Raw genomic sequence first — 27,881 nt, 5'->3', positions numbered from 1 at the left:
AATGTTCCCAATGGCCCGCGCACTGCGAGTGAGAGTCGCCAGCCACCGGTGCCCGGAGCACCCCATTCGCGTGCGTGCCCTGGGCATTCCACACGCCCAGAGCGCCCTACTGGCCCGCACACCCAGGGTGCCCCATTATCCTGCGCCTGGTGCGATCCAGCCGCCAGCGGCAGGGCCAGCGGGAGAGGCACCAGGGTGGTCTTCTACTTGGGAGATTCTCTCTGTGGGCGGGGCACCTCACCCAGCCATTCAAGCTAACAATCAAGCGTTGGGGGAGGGGCGCACGCAGGCAGCCTAAAATACCTTCGGGAGCACAGCTGCGACCCAATCACTGAAATTAGCTTAACCCATGAAATCTGCGCACCCTCGGTTCTAATTGATAAGATCTCTCTCAGTTCACCGACCCAAGACAAGAGGCGTGATATTTTTTAGTGCCTCTCGCTAAAGGGGCAGGGGCAACTTCTGATTGATAGAGCCTCCATATTCAGGGATAAACGCTAACAAGAGGGACTTGGCAGATAATAAGATCTATACTACACTAGTCGCAAGCAGAGACTAGTGCCTCTTCTTCCCAGCCAAAACAGGCTACAAAGTGTGGAAAGCCTGGGTTGAGAGGTCCAACTGAATGCTAGGCGCTGAACAGTCACCTTGACAACAATTGACTCCCACCCCCACCTGATTACACTGGAGGCCCTGACTGCCAGAGCCTTTCCCAAAGCCTTGCACTGAGTGGGGATAGAGTGGGGATTTCCCAGCTCTTTGAGCCTCTTACTCCCCAGGCAGAAGCAGTTGCAGCCTTATAGCTGGATCACCAGGCTGCTAATTCAGGAAGGGGGGACTAGGAGAGAGAATCCAGGAAAGCGAACTCTCTCATCGTTGGACCCTGCAAACGCCAACAAGCCTTGACTTCCAGCAAGACTAAAGCCAATTATATGACATTGCCATAGAATCCCATCAACTGCAAATCCCTACCTAAGTGTGACACAGGGGCAGAGCCTGGGGTACAGAGTCACCGACCAGGAAGAGGGAGAGAAAAGAAAAAGGAAGAAGTTAACCTCTCAAAATCAAGAAAAATCCACAGACTTTACAACTTGTTCCACTAATTTTTTTGTTGTTGTTGTTTGTTTCTTCTATCTTATTGCCTTTATTTCCTCCACCTCGGTCCTTCTATTCTCTGCTCATCTTATGCTTCCTTTTTCTTGAACTACACTACCCATAAGTGTTACATTTTATTTCTCTTCTTCATCCTCACCCTCCTTTAAGGTTATACTCCAAAACACTTAACTCTCACTCTCTCCTCTTTTGTTTTTTTTTTTATTTGCTTTATTTTGTTTTTTTCTCTTCCTTTTTTATTTCTTCCTTCGTTTTTCTCTTTTTCTTATTTTTTCCTTTCTATTCGTTTTTTCTTTTCTCATTTTACTTTCCTCCCATTTAATCCTCAATCACGAACAAATTAGTTAATTTGGGACTCAAGGCTTTTTTTGGCTTTATTTTTCTTTTTTACTTTTGTTTTTGTTTTTTTCTTCTTTATTATTCTTTTTTTGGTCCTTTTTTCTGGTTCCCTCTTATCCCTCTCATTATATCTCTTAGTTGACCATCACTTACAAGCAAATCATCTTATGCTTGTCTAAAATTTTCTTACTTTTTTTTTTTTTTTTGCATTTAGTAGGTCCCTACTCCCTTTTTTTGCCCCTTGAACTCTTCACCCCAAATCAGGCCCTCCATTATAGGCACGATATTTCCCTGAGGAGGGGAGAGGAGGGAAAGAGAAGAAAGAAAAAAAGTGGGAAATAATAAATTATTACTGTTTTTTTTGTGTGTGTGTGGGGGGGGTGTTTTACCCTTTTTTTTTTTTTTTTACTTTTTACTCTTTATTAATTCTAATTAGTGCTATCAACAAGACCACCCTCAGATGCCAATAAGAAAGAGGAAATCGAATATTATGGATACAAAAGAAAGAGAAGTAACACAAATAGATGTGGAAAAATCTATGGAGAAAAGACTTAACATATTGGAAGCCTTGGAGCTAAATGACAGAGAATTTAAAATAGAAATCTTAAAAATACTCAGAGATATACAAGAAAACACAGAAAGGCAATATAGGGAGATCAGAAAACAACTCAATGAACACAAAGAATATATTACCAAGGAAATTGAAACTATTAAAACAAATCAAACAGAAATGAAAAACTCAATTCACGAGCTGAAAAATGAGGTAACAAGCTTAGCTAACAGAACAGCCCAGATTGAGGACAGGATTAGTGAAATAGAAGACAAACAACTTAAGGCACAACAGAGAGAAGAAGAAAGAGACTCAAAAATAATAAAAAACAAGAAAGGCCTACAGGAATTGTCTGACTCCATCAGAAAGAATAACATAAGAATAATAAGTATATCAGAGGGAGAAGAGAAAGAAAATGGAATGGAGAATATACTCAAACAAATAATAGACGAGAACTTCCCAAGCCTGTGGAAGGAACTAAAGCCTCAAATTCAAAAAGCAAACAGAACACCGAGTTTTCTTAACCCCAACAAACTCACTCCAAGGCACATCATAATAAAGATGACACAAACCAATGACAAAGAAAAAATTCTCAAGGCAGCCAGGGAAAAGAAGAGTACAACATATAAAGGAAGGCCTATTAGATTATCATCAGATTTCTCAGCAGAAACTCTACAAGCTAGAAGAGAGTGGACCCCAATATTTAAAGCCCTGAAAGAGAGAAACTTTCAGCCAAGAATACTATACCCATCAAAGCTATCCTTCAAGTATGAAGGAGATATAAAAACATTCACAAATACAGAAAAGATGAGAGAATTTATCAACAGAAAGCCCCCACTCCAGGAAATACTAAAGGGGGTTTTCCAAACAGATTCAAAGAACAAAAGAAAACAACACCACAACTAACAGCTCCACCAAGAACACAATAAAACCAAACTTAAACTGTGACAACAAAGGAAAAAAAGGGGGGAGAGGATGGAGATTAACAGTAGCAAAGGACGATGAAGTGCAGAAATACTTATAAGATAGGGTACTACAATGAATATGGTAGGTACCCTTTTCATTACTTAATGGTAACCACCCTTGAAAAAACCACCACAAAAACACTTGACTTAAAAAAGGTAGCAACAGAGGAAAGAAGTATGGAACACAAACAAAAACAAATGATAGAAAAACAAAAGAGAAGAATCAAACTAGATACAAAACTAACAGAAAGCAATTTATAAAATGGTAGTAGGGAACCCACAAGTGTCAATAATTACACTAAATGTAAATGGATTAAACTTACCAATAAAAAGACACAGAGTAGCAGAATGGATTAAAAAAGAAAATCCAACTATATGCTGCCTACAAGAAACACATCTAAGCAACAAGGATAAAAACAAATTCAAAGTGAAAGGCTGGAAAACAATACTCCAAGCAAACAACACCCAAAAAAAAGCAGGTGTAGCAATACTCATATCTAATAATGCTGACTACAAGACAGAAAAAGTACTCAGAGACCAAAATGGTCATTTCATAATGATTAAGGGGAAGTTGAATCAAGAAGACATAACAATCCTTAATATATATGCACCAAACCAAGGAGCACCAAAATATATAAGACAGCTACTTATTGACCTTAAAACAAAAACTAACAAAAATACAATCATATGCCTGACCTGTGGTGGCGCAGTGGATAAAGCGTCGACCTGGAAATGCTGAGGACGCCGGTTCGAAACCCTGGGCTTGCCTGGTCAAGGCACATATGGGAGTTGATGCTTCCAGCTCCTCCCCCCCCTTCTCTCTCTGTGTCTCTCCTCACTCTCTGTCTCTCCCTCTCCTCTCTAAAATGAATAAAAAAAAAAAAAAAAAAATTACAACAGCCTACTCCTGCTATAACAATGTTTAAAAAAAAAAAAAAATACAATCATACTTGGAGACCTCAATACACCGCTGACGGCTCTAGATCGGTCATCCAAACAGAGAATCAATAAAGATATAGTGGCCTTAAACGAAATACTAGAACACCTGGATATGATAGACATCTACAGGACACTTCATCCCAAAGCGACAGAGTATACATTTTTCTCTAGTGTACATGGAACATTCTCAGGAATTGACCATATGTTGGGCCACAAAGACAATATCAGCAAATTTAGAAAAATTGAAATTGTACCAAGCATATTTTCTGATCATAAAGCCTTGAAACTAGAATTCAACTGCAAAAAAGAGGGGGAAAAACCCACAAAAATGTGGAAACTAAACAACATACTTCTAAACAATGAATGGGTCAAAGAAGAAATAAGCGCAGAGATCAAAAGATATATACAGACAAATGAAAATGAAAATACGACATAGCAGAATCTCTGGGATGCAGCAAAAGCAGTAATAAGAGGAAAGTTCATATCATTTCAGGCCTATATGAACAAACAAGAGAGAGCCGAAGTAAACCACTTAACTTCACACCTTAAGGAACTAGAAAAAGAAGAACAAAGACAACCCAAAACCAGCCGAAGAAAGGAGATAATAAAAATCAGAGCAGAAATAAATGAAATAGAGAACAGAAAAACTATAGAAAAAATCAATAAAACAAGGAGCTGGTTCTTTGAAAAGATCAACAAAATTGACAAACCCTTGGCAAGACTCACCAAGGAAAAAAGGCACAGAACTCAAATAAATAAAATCCAAAATGAAAGAGGAGAGATCACCACAGACATCATAGATATACAAAGAATTATTGTAGAATACTATGAAAAATTATATGCCACCAAATACAACAATCTAGAAGAAATGGATAAATTCCTAGAACAATACAACCTTCCTAGACTGAGTCATGAAGAAGCAGAAAGCCTAAACAGACCAATCAGCAGGGAGGAAATAGAAAAAACTATTAAAAACCTCCCCAAAAATAAAAGTCCAGGACCAGACGGTTATACTAGTGAATTCTATCAAACATTCAAAGAAGACTTGGTTCCTATTCTACTCAAAGTCTTCCAAAAAATTGAAGAAGAAGCAATACTTCCAAACACATTTTATGAGGCCAACATAACCCTCATACCAAAACCTGGCAAGGATGGCACAAAGAAAGAAAACTACAGACCAATATCTCTAATGAATACAGATGCTAAAATACTAAACAAAATACTGGCAAACCGAATACAACAACATATTAAAAAAATAATACATCATGATCAAGTGGGATTCATCCCAGAATCTCAAGGATGGTTCAACATACGCAAAACGGTTAACGTAATACACCATATCAACAAAACAAAGAACAAAAACCACATGATCTTATCAATAGATGCAGAAAAGGCTTTTGATAAAATACAACACAATTTTATGTTTAAGACTCTCAACAAAATGGGTATAGAAGGAAAATATCTCAACATGATAAAGGTCATATATGATAAACCATCAGCCAACATCATATTAAATGGCATAAAACTGAGGACTTTCTACCTTAAATCAGGAACAAGACAGGGTTGTCCACTCTCTCCACTCTTATTTAACATGGTGCTAGAAGTTCTGGCCAGAGCAATCAGACAAGACAAAGAAATAAAAGGCATCCATATCGGAAAAGAAGAAGTAAAGGTATCACTTTTTGCTGATGATATGATCCTATACATCGAAAACCCGAAGGACTCCACAAAAAGATTATTAGAAACAATAAACCAATACAGTAAGGTCGCAGGATACAAAATTAACATACAAAAGTCCATAGCCTTTCTATATGCCAACAATGAAATATTAGAAAACGACCTCAAAAAAATAATCCCCTTCACGATTGCAACAAAAAAAATAAAATACCTAGGAATAAACATAACAAAGAATGTAAAGGACCTATATAATGAAAATTACAAAGCATTGTTAAGGGAAATCCAAAAAGATACAATGAGATGGAAAAATATTCCTTGTTCTTGGATAGGAAGAATAAATATAATCAAAATGGCCATATTACCCAAAGCAATATACAAATTTAATGCAATTCCCATCAAAATCCCTATGAGATTTTTTAAAGAAATGGAACAAAAAATCATCAGATTTATATGGAACTATAAAAAACCCCGAATAGCCAAAACAATCCTAAGGAAAAAGAATGAAGCTGGGGGCATTACAATACCTGACTTTAAACTATATTATAGGGCCACGATAATCAAAACAGCATGGTATTGGCAAAAAAATAGACACTCAGACCAATGGAACAGAATAGAAAGCCCAGAAATAAAACCACATATATATGGTCAAATAATCTTTGATAAAGGGGCCAACAACATACAATGGAGAAAAGAAAGCCTCTTCAACAAATGGTGTTGGGAAAACTGGAAAGCCACATGCAAAAGAATGAAACTCGACTACAGCCTGTCCCCGTGTACTAAAATTAATTCAAAATGGATCAAAGACCTAAATATAAGACCTGAAACAATAAAGTACATAGAAGAAGACATAGGTACTAAAATCATGGACCTGGGTTTTAAAGAACATTTTATGAACCTGACTCCAATGGCAAGAGAAGTGAAGGCAAAGATAAATGAATGGGACTACATCAGAATAAAAAGTTTTTGCTCAGCAAGAGAAACTGATATAAAAATAAACAGACAGCCAACTAAATGGGAAATGATATTTTCAAACAACAGCTCAGATAAGGGCCTAATATCCAAAATTTACAAAGAACTCATAAAACTCAACAACAAACAAACAAACAATCCAATAAAAAAATGGGAAGAGGACATGAACAGACACTTCTCCCAGGAAGAGATACAAATGGCCAACAGATATATGAAAAGATGCTCAGCTTCATTAGTTATTAGAGAAATGCAAATCAAAACTACAATGAGATACCACCTCACCCCTGTTAGATTAGCTATTATCAACAAGACGGGTAATAGCAAATGTTGGAGAGGCTGTGGAGAAAAAGGAACCCTCATTCACTGTTGGTGGGACTGTAAAGTAGTACAACCATTATGGAGGAAAGTATGGTGGTTCCTCAAAAAACTGCAAATAGAACTACCTTATGACCCAGCAATCCCTCTACTGGGTATATACCCCAAAACCTCAGAAACATTGATACGTGAAGACACATGTAGCCCCATGTTCATTGCAGCACTGTTCACAGTGGCCAAGACATGGAAACAACCAAAAAGCCCTTCAATAGAAGACTGGATAAAGAAGATGTGGCACATATACACTATGGAATACTACTCAGCCATAAGAAATGATGACATCAGATCATTTACAGCAAAATGGTGGGATCTTGATAACATTATAAGGAGTGAAATAAGTAAATCAGAAAAAAACAAGAACTACATGATTCCATACATTGGTGGAACATAAAAATGAGACTAAGAGACATGGACAAGAGTGTGGTGGTTACCAGGGGTGGGGGGAGGGAGGACATGGGAGGGAGGGAGGGAGAGAGTTAGGGGGAGGGGGAGGGGCACAGAGAACTAGATAGAGGGTGGTGGAGGACAATCTGACTTTGGGCGAGGGGTACGCAACATAATTTAATGACAAAATAACCTAGACATGTTTTCTTTGAATATATGTACCCTGATTTATTAATGTCATCCCATTACCATTAATAAAAATTTATTTAAAAAAAAAAAAAAGAAACCCTAAAGCGGGGGGGTATGCCCAGTGAAAGGGGCAACCAGAAAAGACTACCGTATGCAGAAGAAAAGGGAACTTGCAGGTCTCAGCCTTGGATTTATATGTAAGGGAAGACAAGTCTCTATTATCTAAATTCATGAGCTAAAAAGGCTTTCAGATGGATTTAGAGGAGAATTCGTATTACCTGGGTAGCCTTAAAAAAACTCAAAAATTATCTCAGTGTGCCAGTGCTTCAAAAACCCATACAACACAAATGTGGATACTGCCTAGAAAAACACACCTTATCTTACCAGACTTCAGAGAATTCCTATGTTCCAGTTAACGTGTGCCCATAGTTTTTTTTTTTTTCAAAAATTAACAAAACATATAAGAGATAAACTACCAAGAATAAGTTTTCCAAATACCAGCAAGCATAATTCAACTGAAACTGAAGACCTCAGACAGTGAAATAATCAGATACAGAATAGAAAACATGTTTATGCTCATAGAAGTAAAAGGACACTGAAAATATAACTAAGGAACAAAAGATAATAAAATGATCAGGTAGACATGAAGAAGAACCAGATAAAGCTTCTTAAAGTAATAAATATAATAATTTAAAATTTAAAACGATATACAGATTTAAACAGCCAATCAGATTCACAATAAAAGAGATTACAAACTAGAATATAACACTGAAGAGATTACCAAAGCTTTCTGATAATGGCAGACTACATTATTCAGAGTAATTCTCCTACAGAATATTACTAAAAATGTTAAATTATAATATCAAAAACCATCACTTTAAAAGCATTTAAAACCTATTAAAAGTCCCAAGCTAAATTCTGGGAGTAAACTGAAGACTAAAGCTATTACTAAGACTGTGAGCATTTGCCAACACTACCACAAACTATTTAGTTAAATGGCATCAAGGAGAGATAATGCAAGCCCAGAGCCCACTGAAAGTGGAGTGGTATTGTAGACACTTCCCAGAATAACTGGGTATTGAAAGGGCTAACAAACTCACAGCAGGGTTGACTCAGAACTATGCAAGTCTGCCCCTACTCTCTATCCCAATAGGAGTGGATCCAGGCAAGGTTGTCTTAGATTATGGCAGATCAGGAGGTGGAATAAAGGAGGAGGAGGTGGAACAAAAGAAGGGGAGGTGGAGGAAACTGGAAAGAAAAAATCTATCCCTGAGAACTTTTGGCTTGACTGGGGCCTTTGCATAGATTTGCAAGCATGTGGCTTAGGTCAGTGGTCCCCAACCCCCGGGCCGCGGACCAGTACCGGTCCGTGGGCCATTTGGTACTGGTCACAGAGAAAGAATAAATAACTTATATTATTTCCATTTTACTTATATTTAAGTCTGAATGATGTTTATTATTTTTAAAAAATGACCAGATTCCCTCTGTTACATGGTCTAATACTCACTCTTGACGCTTGTCTCGGTCACGTGATACATTTATCCGTCCCACCCTAAAGGCCAGTCTGTGAAAATATTTTCGACATTAAACCAGTCCGTGGCCCAAAAAAGGTTGGGGACCACTGGCTTAGGTAATTCAGGGAATAATAAGCTTATAACTAAGTTTAAGTAGATTCTGATTAATATTGTGTGAAATCATAGAAAATATATAGTGGTTTCACCTGGCCTGTGGTGGCACAGTGGATAGAGCTTCAATCTACAACGCTGAGGTCACTGGTTTGAAACCCTGGGCTTGTCAGATCAAGGCACATACAACAGGCACTCAGTGAACAACTAAACTGAAGCGACTATGAGTTGGTACTTCTCACTCGCCGCCCCTCTGTAAAATCAATAAATAAAAAAAGAAAGGAAAAAATATATATATAGTGGCCTCTGTCCTGATTCCTGGCACAGAACTCTTAAAACCTTTATAATTTCCTAAGTGATAAGAGCACTAGGACCATTTTTTATTCTAACATTGGTTCTTTGACTCCAGTTCCTAAAGAAGAGTGAGCTCCTAAATCCTTTTAAATTTCAAGGAATGATATGGGTGTCTTTTGTTTTGCTAAGGCAACTCTTAGTGGGCTTCTGCATAGTTTCAGAATGGGTATGGGTCACCAGAAAGACAAAGCCATGATTAAAAGCTTAGAACTCTCGATTCTGGCCAGTGGCTCAGCGGTAGGGCATCAACCCTATGTGTGGAAGTCCCAGGTTCAATTCCCAGTCAGGGCACACAGGAGAAGCGACCACCTACTTCTCCATCCCTAACCCTCCTCCTCCTTTTCTCTCTCAATCTCTCTCTATATCTATCTATCTCTCTATCTCTTCTCCTCCCATAGCCATAGCTCAATTGGCTCGAGAGCATTGGCCCCAGGCACTGAAGATGGCTCTGTGGAGCATTCGCCTCAGGCACTAAAAATAGCTCAGTTGCGAGCATGGCCCTACATGGGCAGAGCATCAGCCCCAGACAAGGGTCACGAGATGGACCCTGATCAGGGTGCATACGGGAGTTTGTCTATCTCCTGTCCTCTCACTTAAATTTACAAAACAAAAAAAACAAAAAGAAACTTGGAACTCTCAACCTTATCCCATTCTCTGGGAAAGAGAATGGTACTGGCTATTAAGTTAATGAACAATCATGCCTACAAACCTCCGTAAAAATCCCCCAAATACAAAACTCAGAGAGCTTCCAGGTGGCTGAACACATACCTGTGTTGAGAAGGCAGAACATCCCAACTCCGTGAGGACAGAATCTCCTGTACTCAGGACCCTTCCACACAGATCGTTCATATCCTTTAATATCCTTTGTAATAAACTGGTACTCTAGTAAGTAAACTGCTTTTGAGAGTTCTGTGAGCAACTGTAGCAAATTAATCAAATCCAAAGAGGGGGTCAAGGGAACCTCTGATTTACAGAAGTCAGACAGAAGGCACAGGTGACAAACGGGGCTTGGGATTGGCACCTAAAGCAGGCGAGGTCCAGTCTTATGGGACTGAGCACTGCGCTCCGTTAGTGTGAGGAGTAACTTAAACTGCAGGACACCCAGGTGGCATTAGAGAATTGCTTGTAGAAAAGTCCCACATCTGACGTCAGGAGTGATGTAGGGAGTTGTAAGTGTGATAGCAGGATGAAAGTAAAAGAGAAACAGGAGTGTTTCCCATTCACCACGCACATAAACTTGGCAAAAGTAAAAGCAAAAACTAACATCTGGAGAAGGACATGAGTGAGTTTACACAAATAATTATTCAAGGCAATAATAAACATACAGTCAAAGATAATCAGGCACAAAGGAAATGAGGCACCCTGAATAAAATTAAGCAGAAAAAAATCCCAATCTGTAACACATAAAATGGAATAATTAGGTACAATATAAAACAAGTATTCCCTTAAAAATTAAAAAGAGGCCTGACTTGTGGTGGCGCAGTGGATAAAGTGTCGACCTGGAATGCTGAGGTTGCCGGTTCAAAAACCTTGGCTTGCCCGGTCAAGGCACATATGGGAGCTAATGCTTCCTGCTCCTCCCCCCTTCTCCTTCTCTCTCTCTCTCTCTCTCTCTCTCTCTCTCTCTCTCTCTCTCTCTTTCTCCTTCTTCTCTAAAATGAATAAAAATAATTTTTAAAAAAATTAAAAAGGCCTGACCAGGCAGTGGTGCAGTGGATAGAGCGTCAGACTGGGATGAGGAGGACCCAGGTTCGAGACACTGAGCTCGCCAGCTTGAGCACGGGCTCATCTGACTTGAGCAAAAAACTCACCAGACTGGACCCAAGGTCGCTGGCTCGAGCAAGGGGTCGCTCAGTCTGCTGAAGGCCCGTGGTCAAGGCACATATGAGAAAGCTATCAATGAACAACTAAGGTGTCACAACGAGAAACTGATGATTGATGGTTCTCATCTCTCTCCGTTCCTGTCTATCTGTCTCTATCTATCCCTCTCTCTGACTCTCTCTCTCTCTGTGTCCCTGTAAAAAAAAACTTAAAAAGAAAAAACAAGTATCATAAAGATTAAAGACTAAACAAAACACATAAAAATATCTATATTGTATACTATAAAGTAAAATAAATTACAGATTCTTAAAGAAAAAAACCAGAACTTCTAGAAATAAAAAGGCAAATTACCAAATTAAATCTCAATGTACATACTTAGTAGTCACAGGATATAGAAAAAGAAATCAGTGCATTAGAAGACTGATCAGAAAAAAGTTATCCAGAATGTGGCTAAAAAGATAAAATGATGAAAAATACAGAAGAAAGATTAAGCAATAGAAAAGATAATATAAGAAGGTGTATTATATATCTAATCAGAACTTCAGAGGTAAAGGTAAAGAATAGAAAAAGGTAATATTTTTTAAGATTGGGTAAAAATTTTTCCAAAATGCTAAGCCAAAAATCCACAGATTTAATTATTGCAAATACTATCCATAAATTACATTAAAATCATAAAAGTCCATAACAACACACATTAAATAAAGAAAATAAGAATGAATACCCTGGCCGGTTGGCTCAGTTATAGAGCATCAGCCTGGCATGTGGATGTACTGGGTTCAATTCCCAGCCAGGGCACACAGGAGAAGTGCCTATCGGCTTCTCCACTTTCCCCCCTCTCCTTTCTCTCTATCTCTCTTCCCCTCCTGTAGCCAAGGCTCCACTGGAGCAAAGTTGGCCCTGGGCGCTGAGGATGGCTCCATGGCCTCCACCTCAGGTGCTAGAATGGCTCGTTGCCACGAAGCAACACCCTAGGTGGGCAGAGCATCACCCCCTAGTGGGCATGCTGGGTGGATCCTGGTCAGGCACATGTGGGGGTCTATCTCTCTGCCTCCCCCTTCTTACTTCAGAAAAATATAAAAAAAGAAAAGAAAAGAAAGAAAGAAAGAAAGAAAGAAAGAAAGAAAGAAAGAAAGAAAGAAAGAGAAAAGAAGAGAAAAGAAAAGAAAAGAAAATAAGAATGATAGACACTATATCCAGGGAAAATATCCTTCCAAAATAAAGGTGAAATACAAATGTTTAGATAAACAAAGATGAGCAAATTTATCACCAGCAATACCTATACAGTACTAATAAAAATACCAAAGGATATTCCTCAGAAATAGAGAAAATAAAATAAAGTAAAAGCACAAAGAAAAAATAAAGTGGGGTGGGGAAAAAGAAGTACAACAAAGGGTAACTACTTAGACAAATCTAAATGAAAATTGTAACAAAGCAATAGTTAATGTCTAGTGGTGTTTTAAATACATATACACTTAAAAATATGAAAACAAAAGTTGAGGAAATGTTAAATGTAATTTATTCAAATATTCTATAGCTTTTGTATTGTCTCAGAATTGATAAAAGGTAGTATTTTCTAATAGACTTTAGTAAATAAGTATGCATGTTGAAATCTCTGTTAACTGCAACAGAATGGTAATAGAAGGTAAAACAAACATATTGATAGAAAATAAAATATAAAATAATCCTAAGGAAGTCAAGGAATGAGATAAAAGGAGGATAGACCACATGGGACAAATAGAAAGTAAAAAGTAGATTCAAATCCAAATATATAGGTAATTTACATTAAATGTAAATAGAATAAATATATCAATTAAAATACAAAGATCTGCCTGATCTGTGGTGTTACAGTGGATCAAGTGTCAAACTGAAATGCTGAGGTTGCATGTTCGAAACCCTGGGCTTGCCTGGTCAAGGCACATGTGTGGGAGTTGATGCTTTGTACTTCTCCCCCTACCCCTCTCTTCTCTATAATGAATAAATAAAAATATTTTCAAAAAATACAAAGATCTTTCCCCCCCAAATTTTAATACATATGTGTTGCTTCTAAGAGATATATCTTAAATATAAGAATAAACAGAAAGAGTGAAACACAAGGAAAGAACAAGATACACAGGCACACACTAACCAACGGAAACTATTGTAGCTATCTTAATATCAACCATGTAGGTTTTCAGGCAGCAAGCATTACTAGATAGAGAGTGACATTTCTTTAAAATACAAAGGTCAATTAACCAAAGTCTCTTGTGGGGCTATTAACATGTATGCAAGTAAAATATATAACAACTATAACAAGAGGGGCGAAAAAGGAAAGTGTTGTTGGGTCCTTGCATAATGCAGCATATGACAAATATAAGAGATATAAGATTTTTTAAACATTTAAAAAATCAACATAATTCATTAGACTAACAAATTAACATCATAATAAAGAAAAACACTAAAATCTGTTAAATTAGATTTGTTTACAATTTTTAATCTTGCAGAGAAAACTCCCTACATATGACATATAGCCGCAAATTTTCAATGATACTTAAAATTATGCCCACTAGTCATCACTGCTTTTTTAATTTTTAAATTTTATTTAGTAAATTAACTTTAACAGGATTACATTGATCAATAAGAGTACATAGGTTTCAGGTGTATTCATCACTTCTATTAAACTCTATACTAATAATCTTTTGTCAGTGTGACAGGGAAAAGTATAAAGATTCAAAATGAAAAAACAAAACTCTCATTCACAAATGATATGGTTGTATTTTTAGGTAATCAACAAGAACCCACAAATAAATTAGATGAATGAATATGAGTTTAATAAGTTAGCTGGATACAAATATATGTGTATATATACACATATGCACATATATAAGCATATTTATTAAAAACACACCATTATATTTACTGGTAAAAACCATTTTGAAAAATATTTTGGCACTATCAGGTAAAGAGGAAGACAGACTGACACTATGATCCAACAACTCTACTGCACTGAATGCATCTAGATAAAGTCCACTGACTCAGAATACATGCACAAGAAAATTGGTGGGTTTGTTATAATTCCAACCTGAAACCAAACCAACTATCTACCTGTAAGAGGTGTGTGTACAATGATGAAAAGGTTAAAAAAGCAAACTGGAGGAAGATACCATTTATATTACTAACCCAACCAAAATTGCAAAATATCTAATAATAAACTAATCATGACAAACAAACAAACACTTATCAATACAGACGCCAGCATGGGAGTTAGCACCGGGTGAAGGAGGCAGGGGAAGAAGAGGGTAAAGGGGTAACTATATGGTGGCAGAGGAGACTAGGCCTGGAACGGCAAGGCCACAGCAGACTACCCAGATGACGTGTTATAAATTCTACCCCTGAAATGTATATGTTATTAACTAATGTTATCCCAATTAATTTAATTTTTAAAAATTGCAAATCACATTTAAAAACTAATAATAAAATATGAAATGAAACTACTGAAAAACAAATAAAGTAGTCCTGAACAGATTTGTTCTGGATAGGAAGATTCAATGTTACAACAAACTAATTAGTTAGAAAAAGTTTCTGGAAAAGAAACCATAGTTGTCCTCCAAAGAAAGTCTAACAACAATACTAGAGTAATGACATAGAAATTGACCAGAAATGTTTTTTTAAAAATTAATAGAACTGACCATCAAATCCTTATACAGACAAATTCATGTATATTCTAATGGAATTTGAGAATATGAGTGATATTTCATACAGTAGAAAATGGATATGTTATTCAATAAGCTGTCTTGGTACAGTATGTTATCTACTTAGAAAACAAGTTTCCTACTTCATACTACACACAAAAATATAATTTTAAACTATTAATGATTTCAACATAAAAAACCTTTTTAAAAAGGTTAAAAAAAAAGTAAACCATCACACAAAAACATAGGCATAAATATCAGTCATTTTGTGACTTGTTTTTTTATTTTTATTTTCTTATTTTTAATTAGAAGATTTTCCATAAAATGCTATCAAAGCCAGATTTCATCATAAGGTGGTTGAAAGTTATAACCACATGAAATTTAAAATGTCTGTAAGGCAAAAGATATAATGCACAAAGGTAAATGATAAATGACATTTAAATTTTTTAAATTATATATGCAAATCATTATAAAATAAGATTCATGTATTTTAATCAGAATGGTCTCATGAAAAATTAGTACCATGGAGCTAAAGGGAAGATGGTGGAGTAGGAAGCGCCTGGAATCCATCTTCCTACCTGGATGACTGGCCTGACACGAGGTTTAATGTAAACGTGATGGAACTCTAGGTCCCTATAGGCTCGTAACTTCCAGGGGGAGGCTTGGATGTAAACTGTGGTTAATCTGGGACAATTTCAACTCTTACTGCAATAGCATCTACTCATTTCCCATTCCCAACCTTGAGGTAAACAGCTATGCATGTATTCCTAGAGCAGCTTGCACACAGCCCGAGAGCCAGGGCAGGCCACAAAGACCCTGTCCTTCAAATACCTGGATCTGTGCTTGATGGCTATTTGTTGGATCTAATCAGAGAGATGCAGACAGTGATAAGCAGCCATTTTTGCAATGCCCTCCCTTGCAGCTGAACTGACTTCCAGTGTCAATGCTTTTTGGCCCCTTCATTTTTCAATTTTTTCCCCTTTTGGGAGACAGACATTTAAGGAGATACACAAATGGCCAATAAGAACATGAAAAGATGCTCAACATCAAAATCATTAGGAAAATGCAAATCAAAACCACAATAAGATACCACTTCATACCAATTAGAATGGCTATTATTTAAAAAATAATAAGTGCTGATAACAATGTGAAAAAAACTGGAACTTTGGTGCAATACTAGTGGGAATTTAAAATAGTGAGGCCACTGTGGAAGAGAGAGAATGGCAGTTCTTCCAAAAACTGACACTAGAATTACCATATAATACAACAATTTCACTTCCTAGTACCCAAAACAACTGAAAGCAGGGACCCAGACATCTGTACACCCACGTTCAGAGCAGCACTATGCACAACAGACAAAAGTTGGCTGCAACCCAGGTATCCATTAACAGAAGAAAATATAAACAAAAGGTAGCATTTACATACACTGCAATATTATTAAGCCTTAAAAAGAAATTGATGTGTGCGACAACAGTTAAAAAGTAACAAATATAATGTTTAAATAATCAACTCTTTCATAATGTGAGATCTGTTAACTTATACTATTATTTATATTGCTATGCTTGATAACAATACACAATTACAAAACAACAAATGATGCATGGTTCCACTTATCTGAGGCACCCAGAGTAGTCAAATTCACAGAGACAGAACTCAGAATGGCGGCTGCCAGGGGCCAAGTAGAGGGGAGGGGCCTGTTTCCTGAGTACAGAGTTTCAGTTTTGCAAGACAAAAAGAGTTCTGTAAAAGGATGGTGATGGCCTTACCACAATATGAATGTACTTAAAGGTAGTGAACTGTGCCATTAAAAAGGTTTAACATGGCAAATTTTATGTTATGTATGTTTTGCCAAAATTTTAAAAACGAATTACCAAAAACATCTATACAAATGCTTATTGCAGCTTTACACATGGCAGCCCCAAACTGTGAACAACCCAGCTAGCTGGGTTTCAAAAGGTAAATGGGTAAACTAACAGTATACATCTGTACCGCGGCATACTTAGCAATAAAGTGGGACAAGCTATTGATAAACACAACCACCTAGATGAATCTCCTAAGTGAATTTTAAAAAGCCAATTCCCAAAAGACAGTGTACTGTATGATGCCATTTATATAATGTTCTTGAAATGACAAAATTACATAAAGTGACTGCCAGGAGTTAAGGAAGAAGGTAGGAGGTGAGTGGGTGTAACCATAAAAGGGCAACACGAGAGATTCTTGTGTGGATGGAAGTGTTCTGTATCTTGACTGAATCAATATCAATGTCCTGAATATGATATTGCAACTATAGTTTTACAAAATATTACCATTGGAGGAAACTGAGCATAGGGTACACAGGATCTCTCTGCATTATTTCTTAGAACAGTGTGTGAATTTATAGTTACCACAAAATAAAAAATTAAAATCAGCATTGCTGAACTTATTAAAGAATAAAATTAAGTACTGATATATAACATACTAATTATAATAACATTATACAATTAGTACATAAAATGTTTTATATCAAAAAGTACCCTGCTTAAAAACTGTAAGAATACAATCTAGCCAGTAGAAAAGAAAGTTAAAATCCTTTTGGCAGAATCATGCCCATTATTGACAGGACAGAATAATGTCCCCAATCTAATCTTCACTTAATTTAAAGAAGGGGTCCCCAAACTTTTTACACAGGGGGCCAGTTCACTGTCCCTCAGACCGTTGGAGGGCCGGACTATAAAAAAAAAAACTATGAACAAATCCCTATGCACACTGCACATATCTATTTTAAACTAAAAAAAAAAACAAAATGGGAACAAGTACAATACTTAAAGAACAAGTAAATTTAAATCAACAAACTGACCAGTATTTCAATGGGAAATATGGACCTGCTTTTGGCTAATGAGATGGTCACTGTCTGGTTCCATATTTGTCACTAGTTTGTCATTTGTTGCTAGCTGTAACAAGTGTTGCTAGCCGTAACATATGACAGTGATATGACGCACTTCCGGAGCTGTGACGCATGTGTCCCGCATCACTGGAAGTAGTACTGTACGTGAGTGACGCTGCGCTTTGTGGTTCTACCACATACAGTACTCCAGGAGTACTGCATCCTGTGCTCCTCTCACTGACTCCCAATGAAAGAGGTGCCCCTTCTGGAAGTGCAGCGGGGGCTGGATAAATGGCATCAGGGGGTCGCATGCAGCCCATGGGCCATAGTTTGGGGACCCCTGATTTAAAGACATACATCAAATCCAATCAAAGCGTAAAACAGATGCTAGCTAGCACCTTTGCAGCACAAACTATTTAAGGTCATCCTTTGCCAAGAGAAAACAAAACCACTGTACTTTCATTTCAACTTTAATGAATCTTCTGGAAGAACTCAAAAGAACATACAAGCTCTATCTCATACATTCCTAAAACTGAATGCACAGTAAAATTACCTACAAACCTTTAAAACCTTCAGTTGCCTGGGTACCACCTGCAGAGTTGCTGGTTTCATTGATACCCGGTGCACTAGGGGTCAGAATCTTTCAAAGCTCCCCAGGGAGTCAAATGTACCACCCAAGCCTGACCTGTGGTGGTGCAGTGGATAAAGCGTCGAACTGGAAATGCTGAGGTCGCCGGTTCGAAACCCTGGGCTTGCCTGGTCAAGGCACATATGGGAGTTGATGCTTCCAACTCCTCCCACCTGTCTCTCTCTCCTCTCTCTCTGTCTCTCTCTCTCTCTCTCTCTCCCCCCCTCTCTCCTCTCTATAATGAATAAATAAAAAAAATAAAAATTTAAACAACAAAAAAAAATTTAAACAACAAATGTACCACCCAAGCTGAGAAACCCCGCTCAAATGGTTACACTTCGCTCCAGATAGTATCAATCACTTTATCAGTCAGTGCTAAAGAGCTAGACCTGTTAAACTCTGATTAAGTCATATCACCAGGATCATTTTCACCAACAACATATTGATAACTAGAAGAATATTAACTTAACACATGAGTGTGTCTATGTTCCAGAAATTAGAATAAGTCTTTATATATTTTCTCATGTAATCACAACATGTCAAGATGAAAGTTTCTTGGAAGTAACCTGCCACTGGTACACAAAAGTATATACCTCTAAAGCCTATGCTCTGAGATATTATGTGGTCACTAATGGCAACAACTTTACAAAACCAGACTTCTCAAAAGTATAAAACTTCTCAGGGGGGAAATCTAGCAAAAACCAGCAAAACAATAAATGCACACTCTCTGAGTCAGCAATTCTACTTACGACCATCAGTTTTAATAAAACACATATGTATAAAGTGATATATACAAGAATATTCATGGAATCATCAATGTTAATAACAAAGCCTAGAAACAACCTGAATGCCCATCAATAAAGAAATAGCTGTATAAATATGATAAAATGCTATTCAGCATTTAAAAAAATTAATTGATCTTTTTGTATCAACATGGATAGACTTCAATATACATTTTTCTAACTGACAAAACATTAGCAGTATCATATTACTGATCTAAGAACTTACTAAAGATGCAGTATGTCATTTATCTAAAACTTACAGAAAGAATAATACAATACAGTCTAGCATGTCTGTTGATATAGAAAGAAGTATTCCAATAACTGTGGTTAATAGAGTGAACAAATGGGACAGTGACTGAATACAAAAGTGAAGAGGAAGATTAGGTTTATGCAGAATGCTCCAATTTTTACAGAGAAAACATACTCCTATACCATACAATTAAAAAGTAATGGGAGAAACAACACTAGTAAAAACTGGAGGCAGACAACACCAAGCCTAGACTCAACCAGCTCTACAAAGAAAACACCCAGACACAATGAGAAGACAAAGAAGTGCAATCCAAATGAAACCCCAAGAGAAATCTTCAGGAGATGAACTGAGTGATATGGAAATAATCCAACTTCTGGATGCAGAGTTTAAAATAATAATTGTAAGGATGCTTAGGTATCTTAGAACAACAATGGATGGTCATCACGAACACCTAAATAAAGAAATAGCAAGTATAAAAAAGGATATTGAAATATTAAAAAAGAATCAGTTGGAGATGACAAATACAATATCAGAAATGAAGACCACAATGGAAGGAATTAAAAACAGGATGGATACAGCTGAGGATCGAATCAGTGAGTTGGAGGACAACTGGAATGAAGGCATGAAAGCAAAGAAAAAAGAAGAGACTCAAAAAGTCTGAGGAAACTCTTAAGAGAGTTCTGTGACAACATAAAGAGAAATAAAATCAGCATCATAGGGGTTCCTGAAGAAGAAGAGAAAGAACAAGGGATAGAGGTTTTGTTCAATCATATCATAGCTGAAAACTTCCCTAAATTAATGCAGGAGAAACTCTCACAAATTCAAGAAGCACAGAGAACTCCACTAAAAAGAAACCCAAAGAAACCTACACCAAGACACATCATAATTAAAATACCAAAGCTAAGTGATAAAGAGAAAATATTAAAAGCTGTGAGAGAAAAAAAGGCTATCACCTACAAAGGAGCCCCCATAAGGATGAAATCAGACTTCTCAACACAAACACTTGAAGCCATAAGGGAATGGCAAGAAATATTCAAAGTAATGCAGAACAAGAACCTACAACCAAGACTACCATATCCAGCAAGGCTATCATTTAAAATTGAAGGAGAAATAAAGTTTCCCATAAAAAAACTCAAGGAATTCATTACAACCAACCAATGCTGCAGGAAATGTTAAGAGGCATGGTGTAAACAGATCAAAGTGGGAAAAAATATAGCAAAAGAGGAATACAGCTTTAAAGAATAAAATGGCAATAAACAACTACATATCATTAATAAAAAAAAAATGGGAGTGACGTCAGAGAAATGGCGCCTTAAGGGGTGTTCCCGATATCTCCCCCTGAAATTTCAACAAATTCAACAACTAGAGACAGAATAACAATCTCAGGAGTATCTGAAATACACATACACCAAACAAAGGTACGACTGGGTGAAAAGGTGGCTGAATATATAATCCACTCTGAAGGAAATAAGACCGAGAACAGAGTATTCCGCCTTCCTCACTGACCTGAGGAAGGGCCACTTTTTCTTGGAACTGAGAAGGAAGGAGGGCTGGGGAGAGGGAAGAAGCTGGGCTAGGGCAGACGATCAAGCCAAGGACAGAGCGCACCCGTGGCTCAGCCTGAGATCGCGGACCCAGAGCTAGCGTGAGCGACAGACTCTGGCAGAGGTGGCCGAGAGGGTTGCCTGCAGAGGCCGGCACCAGAGCAGCTTTGGGCTTTGTTCACTCCAGGTCTGCAATTGCGGACAGTGTGCAAGTGGCTCCACCTGGCGCCTCTGGCATGGGTGCGTGCATTCGCAGATGGAGGAGCTGGGCCGGAGACTGTCAGCAGTGGACTTTTGCATGGGCCACAGCCAGAGTTTCTGTGTGGTCCCAGCTCCCCAACCAACAGCACAGGAAGTGCACAAGGGCCCGGTTCTCTAGGCCTAGACCTGTCTGGGCGGGGCACCTCTGCCAGCCAATACAGGTCACAGAGAACACTGTAGAAGTTGTGTGGGGTGTGCTGCGGGCTTCCCAAACAGGGCACAAGGGAAAAGCCTGTGCAGATCAGACACGCGGAGCGCTGACACAAACTAGACATACTCGGGGACCCCTAGAAAGGAGCCTGACCAGCAGTCGGCTCCCTGCCCTGCCTGCTTACACTGGCAGCTCTGGTTGACAAAGCCTTACCCAGCACTGTGCTTTGAGCAGTCCTGGAGGAGGAACTTGGCAGCTCTTAGGGCCTCTTGTTCTGGAGGCAGTAGCTGGGGCAACTTCCTGCCAGCCAATACAGGTAACAAAGTGCATTCCCACAGAACAGGAATCAGGGAACACTGCGGAAGTTGTGCGAGCTGGGCTTCGAAACAGGGCACAAGGAAAAAAAGCTTGTGGAGAGTAGGCCCGCAAAGCACTGAGGCACACTACACATGTCCAGAGGCACCTGAAAAGCAATCGACTCCCTGCCCTGCCTGCTTACACTGGCGGCTCTGGTTGGCAAAGCCTTACTCAGAACTGTGCTTTGAGCGAGGCCGGAGGGGAGACTTGACAGCTCTTAGAACCTCTTCCTCTGCAAGCAGTGAATGGGGCAACTCCACAGCTGGGTCCCCAGGCTTCTGGATCAGGAAGAGAGACGTAGGTGGGAGAGGCACCTAGAAAACTGACTCTCCCACTGGCAGAGCCTGCAAACCCTAACAAGCCTCGCCTACCAACAGGACTGAAACCTAGCTTATGTCAACACCATAGTGATACATCAATTGCAAATCTCTACTCAAGAATGCCACAGGGGCTAAACCTGTGGTACAGTGCCACTGGCCAAAAAAAAAAAGAAAGAAGAAAAAAGAAGATAACCTCTCAAAACCAGGAAAAGATCACATTTTTATAACTTTTTTTTCCATTTTTTTCTTGTATTTTTCATCTTTTTTTCCACTTTGGTCATTATAACCTCTTTCCATTTTATTCTTTCCTTTTCATTTTGAACTTCACTACCCATAGGTGTTACATTTTCCATTCTTGTTTTCTTTTATGAGGGTTAAATTCCAAAAATCTTAACTCTTTCTTTTTTTCTTTTTTCTTCTTTTCTCTTATACTTTTTCTCTCATTTGATCATCATTCACAAACAAGTTACTATATTCTGGATTCTAATTTTTTCTTTGTGGCATTTTGTGTGTTTTTTACTTCATTTTATATCTCTTTGTCATTTCCCCCCAACTCTAATTCTCCATTGTATGTAGTTTTTGTTCCACTTAACACAATAGAATTTTCATTTTTATCCCTGTATTTTTTCAATCTTTTTTTTTTCTTTTTTCTACTTTTCTCTTTCACTTTTTCTCTCATTCAATCATCATTTACAAACAAATTATTTTATTCTTGATCCAATTTTTCTTTGTGGCATTTTGTGTTTTTTTACTTCATTTTTTTATTTCTTTGCCATTTCCTCCCAACTCAGGCTCTCTGTTCTATGTAGTTTTTGTTCCACCTAGCAAAATATAAATTCATTTTCTCACTGTATTTTTTCAATTTTTTTCTTTTTTCTTTTTTAATCATCTCCTATTAGAGTTATCAACACTACCACTCTCAAATGCCATTAAGGAAAAAGAAATCAAATATCATAGATACAAAAGACAGAGATGTAGCTCAGACAGATAAGAAAAATTCTATAGAAAAAAAATTCAATTGCTTGAAAACCTTGGCGTTAAATGACAGAGAATTAAAAATTGAAGTCCTAAAAATACTCATGAAAATACAAAAAAGCATGGAAAGGCAATTCAGAGAGCTCAAAAAACAATTCAATAACAAAAAGAATACATCACCAAGGAAATTGAAACTATGAAAATAAATAAAACAGATGAAAAACTCAATTCATGAATTGAAAAACAAGGGAACAAGCTTAGTTAATAGAACAGGCCAGACGGGGGAGAGAATTAGTGACATAGAAGACAGACAACTAAAGACACTACAGAGAGAAGAGGAGAGAGACTCATGAATTTTTTTTTTTGTATTTTTCTGAAGCTGAAAACGGGGAGAGACAGTCAGACAGACTCCTGCATGCACCCGACCGGGATCCACCCGGCACGCCCACCAGGGGCGATGCTCTGCCCACCAGGGGGTGATGCTCTGCCCCTCCAAGGCGTCACTCTGCCACGACCAGAGGCACTCTAGCGCCTGGGGCAGCGGCCAAGGAGCCATCCCCAGTGCCCAGGCCATCCTTGCTCCAATGGAGCCCTGGCTGTGGGAGAGGAATAGAGAGACAGAGGGGGGGGGTTGGAGAAGCAAATGGGCGCCTCTCCTATGTGCCCTGGCCGGGAATCGAACCCGGGTCCCCCGCATGCCAGGCCGATGCTCTACTGCTGAGCCAACTGGCCAGGGCGAGACTCATGAATTTTTAAAAAAATGAGAAGGCCCTACAGGAATTGTCTGACTCCATCAGAAAGAGCAACATAAGAATAATGGGTATATCAGAAAGAGAAGAGAGAGAAAATGGAATGGAGAACATATTCAAAAAAATAATAGACGAGACCTTCCCAAGCCTGTGGAAAGAATTAGAGCCTTGCTTGACCAGGCGGTGGCACAGTGGATAGAGTGTCAAACTGGGATTTGAGACCCTGAGGTTGCAAGCTTGAGGGCAGGCTCATCTGGTTTGAGCAAAGCTCATCAGCTTCAACCCAAGGTCGCTGACTCGAGCAAGGGGTTACTTGGTCTGCTGAAGGCCCATGGTCAAGGCCAGGGGTCCCCAAACTTTTTACACAGGGGGCCAGTTCACTGTCCCTCAGACCATTGGAGGGCCGGACTATAAAATAAACCATGAACAAATCCCTATGCACACTGCACATATCTTATTTTAAAGTAAAAAAACAAAACGGGAACAAATACAATATTTAAAATAAAGAACAAGTAAATTTAAATCAACAAACTGACCAGTATTTCAATGGGAACTATAGGCCTGCTTTTGGCTAATGAGATGGTCAATGTCTGGTTCCATATTTGTCACTGCTAGCCGTAATAAGTGATATGGCATGCTTCTGGAGCTGTGACATGTACGTGCTGTGTCACCAGAAGTAGTACTGTACGTGAGCGCTGCCGCTCTTTGTGGCACCGCCACATACAGTACTGACTACCAATGAAAGAGGTGCCCCTTCTGGAAGTGCAGCGGGGGCTGGATAAATGGCCTAAGGGGGCCATATGTGGCCCGCAGGCCGTAGTTTGAAGACCCCTGGTCAAGGCACATATCAGAAAGCAATCAATGAATAACTAAGGTGTCGCAACAAAAAACTGATGATTGATGCTTCTCATCTCTCTCTGTTCCTGTCTGTCTGTCCCTATCTATCCCTCTCTCTGACTCTTTCTCTGTCTCTGTAAAAAGAAAAGAAAAGAAAAAATTAGAACCTTGAATTCAAGAAGCAAACAGAACACCGAGTTATCTTAACCCAAACAAACCTACTCCAAGGCACATCATAATGAAATTATCACAAACCAATGACAAAGAAAAAATCCTCTAGGCAGACAAGGAAAAGAAGAATACAACATATAAAGGAAGGACCATTAGATTATCATCAAATTTCTCAGCAGAAACTCTACAAGCAGAAGAGAATAGACCACAATATTTAAAGTTCTGAGAGAGAGGAACTTCCAGCAAAGAATACAATATCCATCAAAGCTATCCTTCAAATACAAAGGAGAAATAAAAATATTAACAGATATAGAAAAGATGAGGGAATTTATCACCAGAAAACCCCACTTCAGGAAATACTAAAGGGGGTTATCTGACCAGATACAATGATCAAAACAAAACAAAACTACAAGTAAAAGTTCGAACAAGATCACAATAAAAACAAGATTAATCTGTGACAACAAAAACAAAAAAGGGGAGAAGACAAAAATTAACAGTAGCAAAGGAGGATGTATCCTTTCTATTACTCAATGGTAACCACCCCTGAGAAAATCACCACAGAAACACATGGCTTAAAAAAAAAGAAGAAACAGAAGAAAGAAGTATGGAATACAACCAAATAGAAACAAATGATAGAAAAACAAAAGAGAAGAACCAAACAAGATACAAAGCTATCAGAAAGCAATATATAAAATGGCAATAGAAAACCCTCAAGTGTCATTAATTACATTAATGTAAATGGATTGAACTCACCAATAAAAAGACACAGAGTAGCAGGATGGATTTTAAAAAAATTCCAACTGTATGCTGGCTTCAAGAAACACATCTAAGCTACAAGGATAAAAACAAATTCAAAGTGAAAGGTTGGAAAATGATTCTCCAAGCAAATATCCAAAGAAAAGCAAGTGTAGTCATACTGATATCTTACAACGCTGACCACAAGATGGCAAAGGTAATCAGAGACAAAGATGATCATTTCATAATGATAAAGGGGACATTGGATCAAGAAGACATAATACTTCTTAATATATATGCACCAAACAAAGGAGGACCAAAATATATAAGACATCTACTAACTCACCGTAAAATAAAAACTGACAAAACTACAATCATACTTGGAGACTGCAATACACCGCAGACAGCTCTAGATCATTCATCCAAACAGAAAATCAATAAAGAAATATCGGCCTTAAACAAAACACTAGAACAACTGGATACGATAGACATCTACAGGACAGTTCATCCCAAAGAGCCAGAGTAGACATTTTTCTCCAGTGTACATGGAACATTTTCAAGAACTGACCATATGTTGGGCAACAAAAATAACATTAACAAATTCAGAAAGATTAAAATTATACCAATCATATTCTCTGACCATAAAGCTTTGAAACTATAATTCAACTGCAAAAAAGAAGTAAACAAACCCACAAATATGTGGAAATTAAAAAACATACTTCTAAAAAATGAGTGGGTCAAAGAAGAAATAAAAGCAGAGAGCAAAAGATACATACAGACAAATGAAAATGACAATACAAAATATCAGAATATCTGGGATGCAGCAAAAGCAGTAATAAGAGGGAAGTTCATATCACTACAGGGCTATATAAACAAACAAGAGAGAGCACTAGTAAACAACTTAATTTAACATCTTAAGGAACTAGAAAAAGAAGAACAAAGGCAACCCGAAACCAGCAGAAGAAAGAAAATAATAAAAATTAAAGCAGAAATAAGAACAGAAAAACTATAGAAGACATCAATAAAATAAGGAGCTGGTTCTTGGAAAAGATCAACAAAACTGACAAACCCTTGGCAAGACTCACCAAGGAAAAAAGAGAAATGACTCATATAAACAAAATCAAAAATGAAAGAGGAGAGAACACCATAGATATCATAAGTATACAAAGAATTATTGTAGAATACTATGAAAAACTATATGCCACCAAATTTAACAATCTAGAAGAAAGAGATAAATTCCTAGAACAATACACTCTTCCTAGCCTGAGTCATGAAGAGGTAGAAAGCCTAAACAGACCCATAGCAGGGAGGAAATAGAAACAAATATCAAAAATCTCCCAAAACATAAAAGTCCAGGGCCAGACGGCTATACTAGTGAATTCTATCAAACATTCAAAGAAGACTTGGTTCCTATTTTACTCAAAGTCTTCCAAAAAAATTGAAGAAGAAGCAATACTTCCAAACACATTTTATGAGGCCAACATAAACATAACCCTCATACCGAAACCTGGCAAGGACAACACAAAGAAAGAATACTACAGACAAATATCTCTAATGAATATAGATGCTAAAATACTAAACAAAATACTAGCAAATAGAATACAACAATCCATTAAAAAATAATTTATCATGATCAAGTGGGATTCATCCCAGAATCACAAGGATGGTTCAACATATGTAAAACAGTTAACATAATACATCATATCAACAAAACAAAGAACAGAAACCATATGATTCTATCAATAGATGCAGGAAAGGCATTAAATAAAATACCACACAATTTTATGTTTAAAACACAACAAAATGGATACAGAAGAAAAATATCTCAACATAATACAGTGTTACCTTGAGATATAAATTTAATTCATTCTGCTACCGAGTTAGTAAGTCACTCAACTCATATATCAAACTGCTGATACTGGACCCCTGCGCCAACATGCCAACTAGCAGCAGCTTCCCGAATCACAACTCATATCTCGGATATACACTCGGATCTCGAACAAAAATATGAACTGAGTCGCAGCTCATATCTTTTTTTTTTTAATTTTTATTTTATTTATTCATTTTAGAGAGGGAGAGAGAAAGACAGAGAGAGAAAGAGAGAGAGGAGAGAGAGACAGGTGGGAGGAGCTGGAAGCATCAACTCCCATATGTGCCTTGACCAGGCAAGCCCAGGTTTCAAACCGGCGACCTCAGCATTTCCAGGTCGACGCTTTATCCACTGCACCACCACAGGTCAGACGCAGCTCATATCTTAAAAAAATTTGTATGTTGGTCTGTTCGTATCTCA

General features: G+C 37.9%; 1 protein-coding gene across 4 annotated transcripts in view; it reads right to left on the bottom strand.

Annotated features, from left to right (window-relative positions):
- Nucleotides 1–27,881, bottom strand: part of TASP1 (taspase 1) — a 329,261-nt gene that overhangs the window by 196,247 nt on the left and 105,133 nt on the right. The window lies entirely within an intron of this gene.

The sequence above is a fragment of the Saccopteryx bilineata genome, chromosome 6 (assembly GCF_036850765.1).
Source record: "Saccopteryx bilineata isolate mSacBil1 chromosome 6, mSacBil1_pri_phased_curated, whole genome shotgun sequence".
NCBI lineage: Eukaryota > Metazoa > Chordata > Mammalia > Chiroptera > Emballonuridae > Saccopteryx > Saccopteryx bilineata.
Note: the sequence above shows the minus strand (reverse complement) of the source record. Positions and strands in the feature narration are given on the sequence as shown.